Raw genomic sequence first — 10,938 nt, 5'->3', positions numbered from 1 at the left:
GGGGATAAGTCCCAGGGAGAAGCACTTTAAGAGGAAAAACAAGGGACCAGGAAACTCGATTTTAAGTTCTAAAGTAAAAAACCCATTACCTGATTTTAGAAGCGCCTTTGTTTCTGACCTTGAGAAACACTGCTTCTGGCAAGGAATATGGAAAATACCATAAACTAACAAAAGAATAAACAAATCTTTCTTGGAAGAAGTACAGCCGGCATGCTCCTTGGGACCACAGATGGGGAGACTTTGTCTTGCATACATTGGACATGTTGTCAGGAAGGAACATGATGGAGAAGGGGAAGGACATCATGCTTGGTAAAATACAGGGGTTGCAAAAAGAGGAAGACCTTACAAGATGGATTGACACAGTGGCTGCCACAGGGCTCAAACATGAGAACAACTGTACGGAGAGCCCGAGACCGGGCGTTGCTTCGTTCTGTCATACACAGGGGTGGCTAGAAGTCAGAACTGATTTGATGGCACCTAGCAATATACATGTATAATTTACTTTTCTCAACAGTGTTTAATTCTGTACCTTGGGTTAAACAAATAATACTGTCAATAGAATTACCTTATGCCCTACGGGGATGATTTATATTGTTCTCTAACAAAATGATAATGATGTCTCTAAAGTGAACCAGGAACATATATAAACCATAGATATATGAATGGATTTGAACTTACACTTATTGGTACTCTTAATCTAAGAACAATTCGTTGTTGTCACATGGATGGCCTTACTGGATACTCACTCACCCTCATGAAGAGATTACTGAAGATATGGGTACCATAGTAAAGTATGATGAAGAAATCAGATGGTCCTTGCTGTAAGAAAGAATAGTGCCTGGGGTCTTAAAGGCTTGTCTTAAAACAAGTAAACATTTAAGGAAAGTATAAGCTAAGTTCACATGGGAGAAGCACACCAATCTGCGTGATCCAAGGGTTGTAGATAATAAAATTCAAATCCAAAGAGGGAATGATACCAGAACTTAAACTCTGAACACATAGTTTACAGAAGGGTGTGAATGGCAGTGGAAGCTCAAGCCCCATCTGCAGGGTCCCCACAGGGATTCAGCCTCTGGGGAATCCCCTCTGACCATAGTCCAGGGACATGAATAACCTTGCCATCAGACAGAGAACACTGTAAAGTCGTGTGTTCGCCTGGGCAGACCAGAGAAACAAATCCACAGAAACTCATATGTATATGAGACAGTTTTATATAAAGGGGAAGTGTACATTCGGAAAGCATCCCAATCCCGTCCAGTCCAAGCGCCTAAGTCCGACTTAGCCCATATGTCCGACACCAATCTACAAAGTCCTCCTCAAACTCACAAAACACACAATGACGCCAAATGCAGGAAGATCACAGGCCACTGGGCAGAAAGTCATTGAATCCAATGGTGGTGTAAGCATCTCTGCACTGACAGGGGTCTCCACGTGGCTTCTCCAGCACCCACGGCTGCATCAGGGTAGGTCCATGTTGCTTCTCCTCCGATGTCTCACAGGAAGTGAGCCTTGCCGGCTGAAGCAGGGAACTGGCTAGGGCAGCTGCACCCTGGTTCAACCATCAGAGAGCAAGAGACCCAAGAACTAGAAGCCATTTATCGCTCCACCCTCCAATTAAGCCCACATGTATTTATTGGCCAGGTTGGCACAATAAACCTTAACTATCACAAGTCAATTATGGCCGATGTAGTTCAGTTAAAATGTCACATCTTATTATTTGATCTCCCTTTTGACCCATTTTAAAGTTGTGTCAATTTTTAATATTTTGTTTCTTTCCCACTGATGTTTTCTCTGTTTTTTATTGTTGGGAGTTATTTGTTGCTATTTTTATTTGTTTCCTGTTTTTCTTTTGTATGATTTCCTATATATGAAAGCAAGGAGAGGTAAATCTTTTTATATATATAAATCATCCTGTTGGGGGCTGTTATAGCTCTTATAACAATCCATACATCAATGAATCAAGCACATTTGTACATATGTTGCTATCATCATTTTCAAAATATTGTCTTTCTACTTGAGCCCTTAGTATCAGTTCTTCTTTTTTCTTTCCATCCCCCACCCTCTCACCCTCATGAACCCTTGATAAATTACAAATTATTATTTTCATATCTTACACCATCTGCTGTCTCCTTCCACCCACATTTCTGTTGTTCGTCCTCCTGGGGGCTGCGGTGGGGTTAATACATTGATTCTTCCCCTTCTCCCCCCACCTTTTCCCTACCCTCATGGTATTGCTACTCCCATTACTGTTCCTGAGGGGTTTATCTGTTGTGGATTTCGTGTGTTATCTGTTCCAGTGTACATGCTCCAGTATAGCTGGGGTCATGATAGTTGGGGGGAGGAAGCATTAAATAACTAGAGGAATGTTGTGTGTTTCATTGATGTTATACTGCACCCTGGCTGGCTCGTCCCTTCCTTGTGACCCTTCTGTGACCCTTCTGTGAGAGGATGTACAACTGTCGACAGATGGGCTTTGGGTCTCCACTCCAACCCGCCTTGATCACATTGATATGATTGTTTGTTTTGGGTCTTCTGATGACTGATACCTGTTGACACCCATCAACACCTCATGATCACACAGGCTGGTGTGCTTCTTCCATGTGGAATTTGTTGCTTCCCAGATAGATGGCCACTTGCTAAACTTCAAGCCTTTAAGGCCCCAGATGCCATACCTTCTAAAAGCCTGGCACCATCAGCTTTCTTCACCACATTTGCTTATGCACCCAATTTTTCTTCAGTGATCCCCAATGTCCATCTGTTATCTTGACACTTAACATACAAATATATGTACATAGACCTATATCCCTATCATTATACATTAATATATTTACACATATACATGCCTATATTTATACCTCTATAAATGTCTTTTGCCTCCTAGTTCTTTCCTCTATTTCCTTTAACTTTCCTCCTGTCCCACTATCATGTTCGACCTTCATTCAGCTCTCAGTAATTCCAGAAAAGTAAATCTTAAAGAGATAGTACCTGCATTAATAATTACCTAACGGGCATTGCCATCTGACTGGAAAAGACCCCTATTTATACCCATTCCAAAGAAAGGTGAACCAAAAGAATGCTCAAATTATAAACACTATCATTGATATTACATGTAAAATTTTGCTTAAGATCATCCAACAACCGCTGATATAAAATTTATATAAATATACAAATGGTTATATATGACATATATTTGTTTTAGATGTGTGCTATGTGTATGTTTGTACATATATACCTGTGTATATATATGTACTATATATATGGTAGTGTAGTGGGTTATTCATTGGGCTGCTAACCACAAGTTCAGTAGTCTGAATCCACCAGATGCTCCAAGGGGGAAATATGAGGCTAATCTTCTTCCATAAAGATCTGCAATCTTAGGAACCCTAGAGAACTGTCCTACTTTGCTTTATATGGTTGCCACAAGTTGGAATTGGCTGGATAACAGAGTTTTTTAAAATGACAGAATGAGTAGATATACACACAGATAGCAACGTTACCAGGGATAGGTGGAAGAAGGAGGGGGAATCACCTTCAGGACAGTAGAAACTTGTTAACGTAGGTGATGGTAAAAAAAAAAATCAACAACCAAACTCATTGTCATCGAATCAATGTCGACTCAAGGCAAGACTAAATATGGAGCAAGTCAGCAATACCTAAGCAGGATAATATAACATTTAACCTAACCAGGATAATATAACATTTAAAAGTATGTAAGAAAAAGGGGCAATTTTGTAAATATTATAGCATATACAAATTTGCAACAGTACAAACCACGCCAAAATACTTGTGAGTCTACATACGTAGATGTGGATGTATATATGTTTCTAGAATGGCACAGTCAAGTAAACGCATTTGCATGTATCGGGTTATCTGTGGGCCTATGTACATATATGTTGTTATAGGTGGCATGGAGTGGTATCTGTAGGCATTTGTTTATGGTGTTGTTAGGTGGTGTCAAATCGGTTCCAACTTAGAGCGACCCATTTCAGCAGGATGAAGCACTGCCTGGTCCTGCACCACCTTCACAACTGTTGATATGTTTGAGTCCATTGTTGTAGCCACTGTATCAATCAATGATCTCCCTGAGGGTTTTCCTATTTTTCCAATGATCCTTTGCTTTATCAATCATGATGTCTTTTTCCATGGACTGGCCTCTCCTGATAACATGTCCAAAGTACATGAGATGAATTCTCACCATCCTTGTTTCCAAGGAGCACTCTGGTTGTACTTCTTCCAAGAAATATTTGCTTGTTCTTCTGCAAAACAATAGTAGTACTTTCAATGTTCTTTGCTATCACCACAGATGCATCCATCATTCTTCGGTCTTCTTTATTCGATACTCAACTTTCACATGTATCTGAAGTGGTTGAACGCACCATGGTTTGGGTCATCAAAGGCACCTTGGTCCTCAAAGTGACAGCCTTGCTCTTCAACACTTTAAAGAGGTCTTGTGCAATTGATGTGACCCATGAACTACACTGATTGTGAATACAAGCAAAAGGAGTCCTTGACAACTTCGATCTTTTCTCCATTGATCATGATGTTGCCTATTGGTTCAGTTGTGAGGATTCTTGGTTTTCTTTCATCTGAATTGTAACCCATACTGAAGGTTAGAGTACTCAATAGTCCCTTATTATGTTCAAACAACTGACTCTTGGTCAATACACAGGTTCCACATGAGGACAAGGAAGTCTTCTGGAATTCCCACTCTTCTCAGTGTTATCCATAGTTATAATTTACACAGTTGACTGTCTCTGCAGTCAATCAAACACAAGTAAACATCTTTTTAGCTTTCTCTGATTTCAGCCAAGATCTAGCTGATGTCAGCAATGTACCAGCTCCTTTTGGAATCTTATCTTTGTAGCATGTCCCTTGGGATCCAGCTTAATTTTCTGGCAGTTCCCTCTTGATGTACTGCAACAACCATTGTGGAATTGTCATCAGCAAGCTTTTACTTGCATGCGATATGAATGATATTGTTCAATAAATTCCACATTCTTTGGGGTCACCTTTCTTTGGAATGGTCCCAAATGTGGATTTCTTCCAGTCCACTGGCCAGGTAGCTGTCTTCCATAATTCTTGACATAAATGAGTGTTTCCAGTACTTTATTTATTTGCTGAAACATCTCATTTGGTGTCCTGTCAATTCTTGAAGCCTTGTGTTTGGCTAATGCCCTGCTTATAATTCTTCCTTCAGTTTCATCAATCTTTGATTATATGTAACCTCCTGAAATAGTTGACTATTGACTAGTTCTTTTTGGTACAGTGACGGCGTATTTCTTCCATTGTCTTGTGATAATTCCTGCGTTGTTCAACATGGTGTCCATAAACTCCAAACTTATTGCCACTGAGTCAGTTCTGACTCACAGCAACCCCAGGAGACAGGGGAGAGCTGCCCCTTGTGGGTTGCTGAGCCTGTGCCTCTTTATGGGAGTACAAAGCTTCATCGTTCTCTTGGTGGAGTGGCTAGTGGTTTTGAAGTACTGGCCTTGCCATTGGCAGCCAGACACGTAACCAGTATCCTAGCGGGGTTCCAATTTGCCCATAGAATCCTTCACTCTTGCACTTTCAGGTTCCAATTTTTTTTTCTTCAGTTCTTTGAGCATGAGATGTGCTGAGCATGTTCTTCTATTTTGGCTTCCTACTGCCAGGCCTTTGCACATATCATGATAATCTCCTTTTCTTCTCCAGCTGTTTTTTGCAATTTTCTGTTCAGCAATTTTCATCATTTATTCCATTCCCTTAACTACTCTACATTGAAGAACCAGTGTCAGAGTTTCTTCTGACATCCACTTTGATCCTTTCTTTCTGGCTTTTTAATGGCCTTTTGCTTTCTTCATGCCTGATGTTCTTGATGCCATCCACAGCTCATCAGGTCCTTCTGTCGTTAGTGTTCAATGTGTCAAATGTGTTCTTGAAATGCTCTTAAAAAAACTAAATAGAATATACTCGATGATATTATGGTTCTCATGCACTTGTTTTCATTTTCTTCAGCTTTAACCCGAACGTTCCCATGAAAAACTGATGGGCTGTTACACAGTCAGCTCCTGTCCTCATGTTGACAGATAATATTGACTTTCTACAGCATCTCTTTCCATAGATGTAGTCAACTTGACATCTGTATATTCTACCTGGAGAAAGTCCAGGTATATAGTCAGTTTATGCTGTTGGTAAAAGATATGTGCAATGAAGAAGTTGATGGCCTTGCAAAATTCTACCATGTGAACTCCAGCTTTGTTTCTACCATCAAAGCTATATTGCCCAACGACTGTTTCTTCTTCGTTTCCAACTTTTGCTTTCCAATTGCCAAGAATTTTCAATGCATCTTCATTGCATGTTTGCTCAATTTTCAGACTGAAGAAGCTGATAGTGCTTCAATTTCTTCATCACTAGCTTTAGTGGTCAGTGTGTAAACTGGAATAATAGCTGTATTAATTGGACACCACAGTAGCTGTATATACATTACTCAATCACAGACAGCTTTGTAGACCAAGATAGGTCTTGAAATATTTTTTTTAACTATCAATGGAACAACCTTCTTGAATGTGCCACTCCTGGCATGCTAAACCATATGATCGTCTGATTAAAAATATTCAATACCAGTCCATTTCAGCTCACTGATGTGTATCTATCTTCATGCATTCTATTTTGCTTTGGACTACTTCCAATTTTCCTAGAGTCAGACACCAACCGTTCCACATTCCTATTAGTAATGCATGGTTAGAGTTGTTTCTTCTCACTTTGAGTCATACCCCAACAGCAAAGGAAGGCTCCAAAAGCTTTACTTCATCTATGTCATTATGCATGGCTCTACTTTGAGGAGGCAGCTCTTCTCCAGTCGTATTCTGAGTGTCTTCCAACATAAGGGCTCATCTTCCAGCACTGTAACTGACAATGTTCTGTAACCATTTATAAATGGGTTCATGAGTTAATTCCTCAACAGTGATATCCTATTCTTTCTTTGTAGTCCATCTTAGTCTTTAATCTCTGATGACACTTGTTTACCTTGGGTGAGACTGAAGGTATTTGAAATACAGGCAACAAAGCTTCCAGCATCATCAAAACTAAAACCAAACTCACTGTCATTAAGTTGATGGCAAATTCATAGCAACCCTTTAGGAGAGCGTAGAACTGCTTCTGTGAGTTTCCAAGACTGCAACTCTTTACGGGAGTAGAAAGCCCTGCTTTTCTCCCAAGGAACAGCTAAAGTATCAAACTGCTGACCTTGCGGATCGAAGTTAAACACGGAACCACTATGCCACCAGGGCTCCTTCCACAACATCTAAACCACAACAGTGTGACAAACTGAGAGACAAGTTTATGTACATATATAATCACACATATGTAATAGACCACACAGTGGGCACAGTTAGGGACACTTCCCAGACATATCTGAACATCTCGGGGGATTGGTTTAAAGGGCTGAAAGCCTTAGGACCACAATCTTTGGTGATATCTTAGTCAATTGGAACAACAGCTCATAAATATAATGCTCTATTTCCTAGTTTGGACTCATCAAGCCTGTGAACAGCCGTCTAAGATACTACTATAAAAGCAAAGGAGAATGTTTTATTTTGTCACTGTGGTTGGTCTTTATTTTCTATTTCTTATTTTTCTTTTTTATGTTTTTCTGTAAACCCAGTACAGTATAGGTAAACCTATAGAGGCAATAACTGGACCAATCACTATCTAGGGGCATGGCAGGGGAGGTAGGAGGGAAATGGGGCACTAACAACAGTGAAAGAAAACAAGAAGAAAATGTTCTAAAATTGACTGTGGTGATGATTGCTTCACTCTTCTTAATATAATTGAACCACTAAATGTTATGATATATTAATTATATGGCAGTAAAACGATTTGAAAAAGAACGAGTTGACATGTAACCATTTCAAGAGGTAGCGGACCAGCAAGAACCCATGGTACTGAAGGAAAACATCCATGCTGCACTGAAGGCATTGGCAAAAAATCAGGCCCCAGAAATTGACAATACCAATTTAAAATTTTCAGCATGCTGATGAAACACTAGAAGGACTCATTTGTCTATGCCAAGAAATTTGAATGACCTGGCCAACTGATGGGAAGAACCCCATATTTGTGTCCATTCAGCAGATGTGGAAACTATCGAAAACAATATTATCTACATCACATGCAAGCAAAATTTCACTGAAGATCATTCAACAATGGTTGCAGCAGTACATCTCCAGGGAGCTGCCAGAAATTCAGGCTGGAGTCAGAAGAGGACCTGGAACAGGGGTTGCCAATATGGAAGGTGAGAATTCTACTGCTGAACCACCAGTACTTTGAAAATGACCCCGAAAACCTCAAACACTCTCTCATGGAGTCAATGCTGACTCAAAGCAACCCTATAGGACAGGGTAGAACTGCCCCTGTGAGTTTCCTTGGTCATGGAAACAGAAAGCCTCATCTTTCTCCCACAGAGCAGCTGGTGGTTTCAAACTGCAGTTAGCTGCCTAATGCATAACCAAAATTCCTGGGGAAATTCCATTGATTTTTAATTCCATATTTCAGCCAACGTTGTAAAGGCTGTTAGTATCATTCAGTCATAAGAGGGAATGAAGTACTGAGGCTATATCATGGATGAACCCTGAAAACCTGGAAAGATACAAAAGGCCATACATAACTCACGTGGTTTCATTTATGTATAAATTGCCCACAGTAGGAAAATCCAAAGAGAGAAAGTCGATTAGTGATTGCCCTGTTGGTGTCGTGGTTACATGTTCGAAACCACCAGCGGCACCATGGGAGAAAGAAGAGGCTTTCTTCGCCAATAAGTTACAATCTCGGCAATCCACAAGGACAGTTATCCTCTGTCCTTCAGGGTCATTATGAATCAGAATTGACTCGAGGGCAGTGAGTCTGGTTTGGTTTGGAGGGGCTATGGGAAGGAAGAATGGGAAGTGAATGCTAATGGGTAATGGGGTTTCTCTTAGGGGTGAAGAAACATTCTGCAATTAGAAAGTGGCGTTGGTAACACTGAGCCCCTGGGGAGTCTATCCAGGAAGCGCTGGAAGAGAGTGAGGCGATCCACTTTCAAAAGTTCAACCACTGGAAAGCCCACAGAGCACAGATCAACTCTGACACGTGGGCGCACCATGAATCCGAGTTGACCCAACAGCAACGGGTTTGGGCTGACCGCACAACACTGTGAACATACTACATACCACTTCCACGGGGTACACTTTATGCTTTCTGAATTATATCTCAAAAAAGGAGCATATAGTTACAAAAGAGTAAAGCAAGAGTAACCACTTAGAAGGGACAAATTTGGTATTGTCCCTTCCAAACATTTTAGCATTAAGTTCAATAATTTAGCTGTAATTACCCACCAGCTGCTCCATGGGCGAAAAATGAGGTTGTCTGCTCCAGTAAAAATGGATAGTCCCGGAAACTCTACACAGTGTCTCTGGGAGCTGGAATCGACCCCATGGCAGTAGGTTTAATCATTGCTGTTGTTAGGGAAGTTCTTATAGCACAGTGGTTAGACACTCAGCTGTTCATTAATGAAATCTGAAATATTGGTGGTTCAAATCCACCCGTCCCTCTGATACAAAGATGTGGCAATCTGCTTCCACAAAATGCTACGTTAAACATACATGTTCATTTAGTTATCCTGGTGGCACAGTGGCTACTGTTGTGCTGCTAGCCACCAGGTCAACAATAGGAAACCACTTGCCACCCTATGAGAAAACGATAACGCTTCCTACTTCTGTAAAGAGTTACAGTCTTGGAAACCTACAGGGGCAGTTTTACTCTGTACTATCGGATCTCTGGGGAACATGCTGGTAGTATATTTAGTGCTTACTCATTGGGCTGCTAACTGTAAGGCCAGCAGTTTGAAACCGCCAACCACTCCATGGGAGAAAAACAAGGCTTTCTATTCCAGTACAGCACGATAGCCCTGGAAACTCACAGGAAAGTTCTACCTGGTCCCAGAGGATCACTATGAATCAGCACTGACTGGATAGCAGTGAGTTTGTTTGATTGGTTTGGTTTTTTTAATTATATATTTATAATATAGTAACAAAACTTAAAATATGATATTTAATACATTCTCATTGACTGGGTCAAAAACGCTACTTAAAATGTCAGTCGTAGATTTTTTTTTTTAATTTAAAAATAACCTATCTTCACTGCAAACGGACAGCAAAAAAAGTCTTGGCTTTCCATCCCCCACGACTTTGAAAATATTTACTGGCACAAAATAAACTGTTTACAATTGTAAAGTGAACGCTCTTTTCTCTGAATCCCTGACTTCCTGTTTCTCTTCCAGATCCCAAAAAAGGAAAGAAAAAGAAAAGCAAGAACTCGTCTATTGAAGCTGACTCGGGGGAAATGGCAAGCGTCTCCTCCGGTCGTCCTTAGCTCTTTCCTCCTGAGAAATAGCTTCACTCGGCCAGGTCACTAAGTAAAATGTCATTGGTGTTTTGTAAGCAGAAAAGATGTCTTTCTGGACTAGACTGGGCGTGCCTATTTAAGGGATCTCTGGCCGGACCACCACCCAGTCCTCTTGGGCAGTCTGCCTCGCTCCCGGTAGCACTGCCCAGCAGAGCCCCGGGGACACACGACTGGCCTTTTCACAAAGAAGGCTCAGAGCCGCAGGTAGCCTTGCACACCGTGCGTGGTCCCACTTCTCTGCCTTCTGCGTTTCGCGAGCGCCTAGTGGGGGGCCTTTTTTTAAAATAAAAAGTGGTCAGGTCACTCCGAAGACAGCAGCTTCACGGTCGGTCACCTAAGGGGCACGTGGACATTCCGGCAGTTCCAGGTGCTGAAAAGGGTTCGTGAGGGGAAGTTTCCCCGCTCCCATCCCAGCGGCGCCGGAGCCGCCGAGACCCGGCCCCGCGCCCCGACTGCGAGCCGCATGGGGCGCGGGGGCTGAAGGTCAACGTCCCCGTTCCCACCCCCCAGAACCACCCGCAG

The sequence above is a fragment of the Echinops telfairi genome, unplaced genomic scaffold (genome assembly GCF_000313985.2).
Source record: "Echinops telfairi isolate 266 unplaced genomic scaffold, ASM31398v2 ScPeMD7_7475;HRSCAF=8513, whole genome shotgun sequence".
NCBI classification, from domain to species: domain Eukaryota; kingdom Metazoa; phylum Chordata; class Mammalia; order Afrosoricida; family Tenrecidae; genus Echinops; species Echinops telfairi.
Note: the sequence above shows the minus strand (reverse complement) of the source record.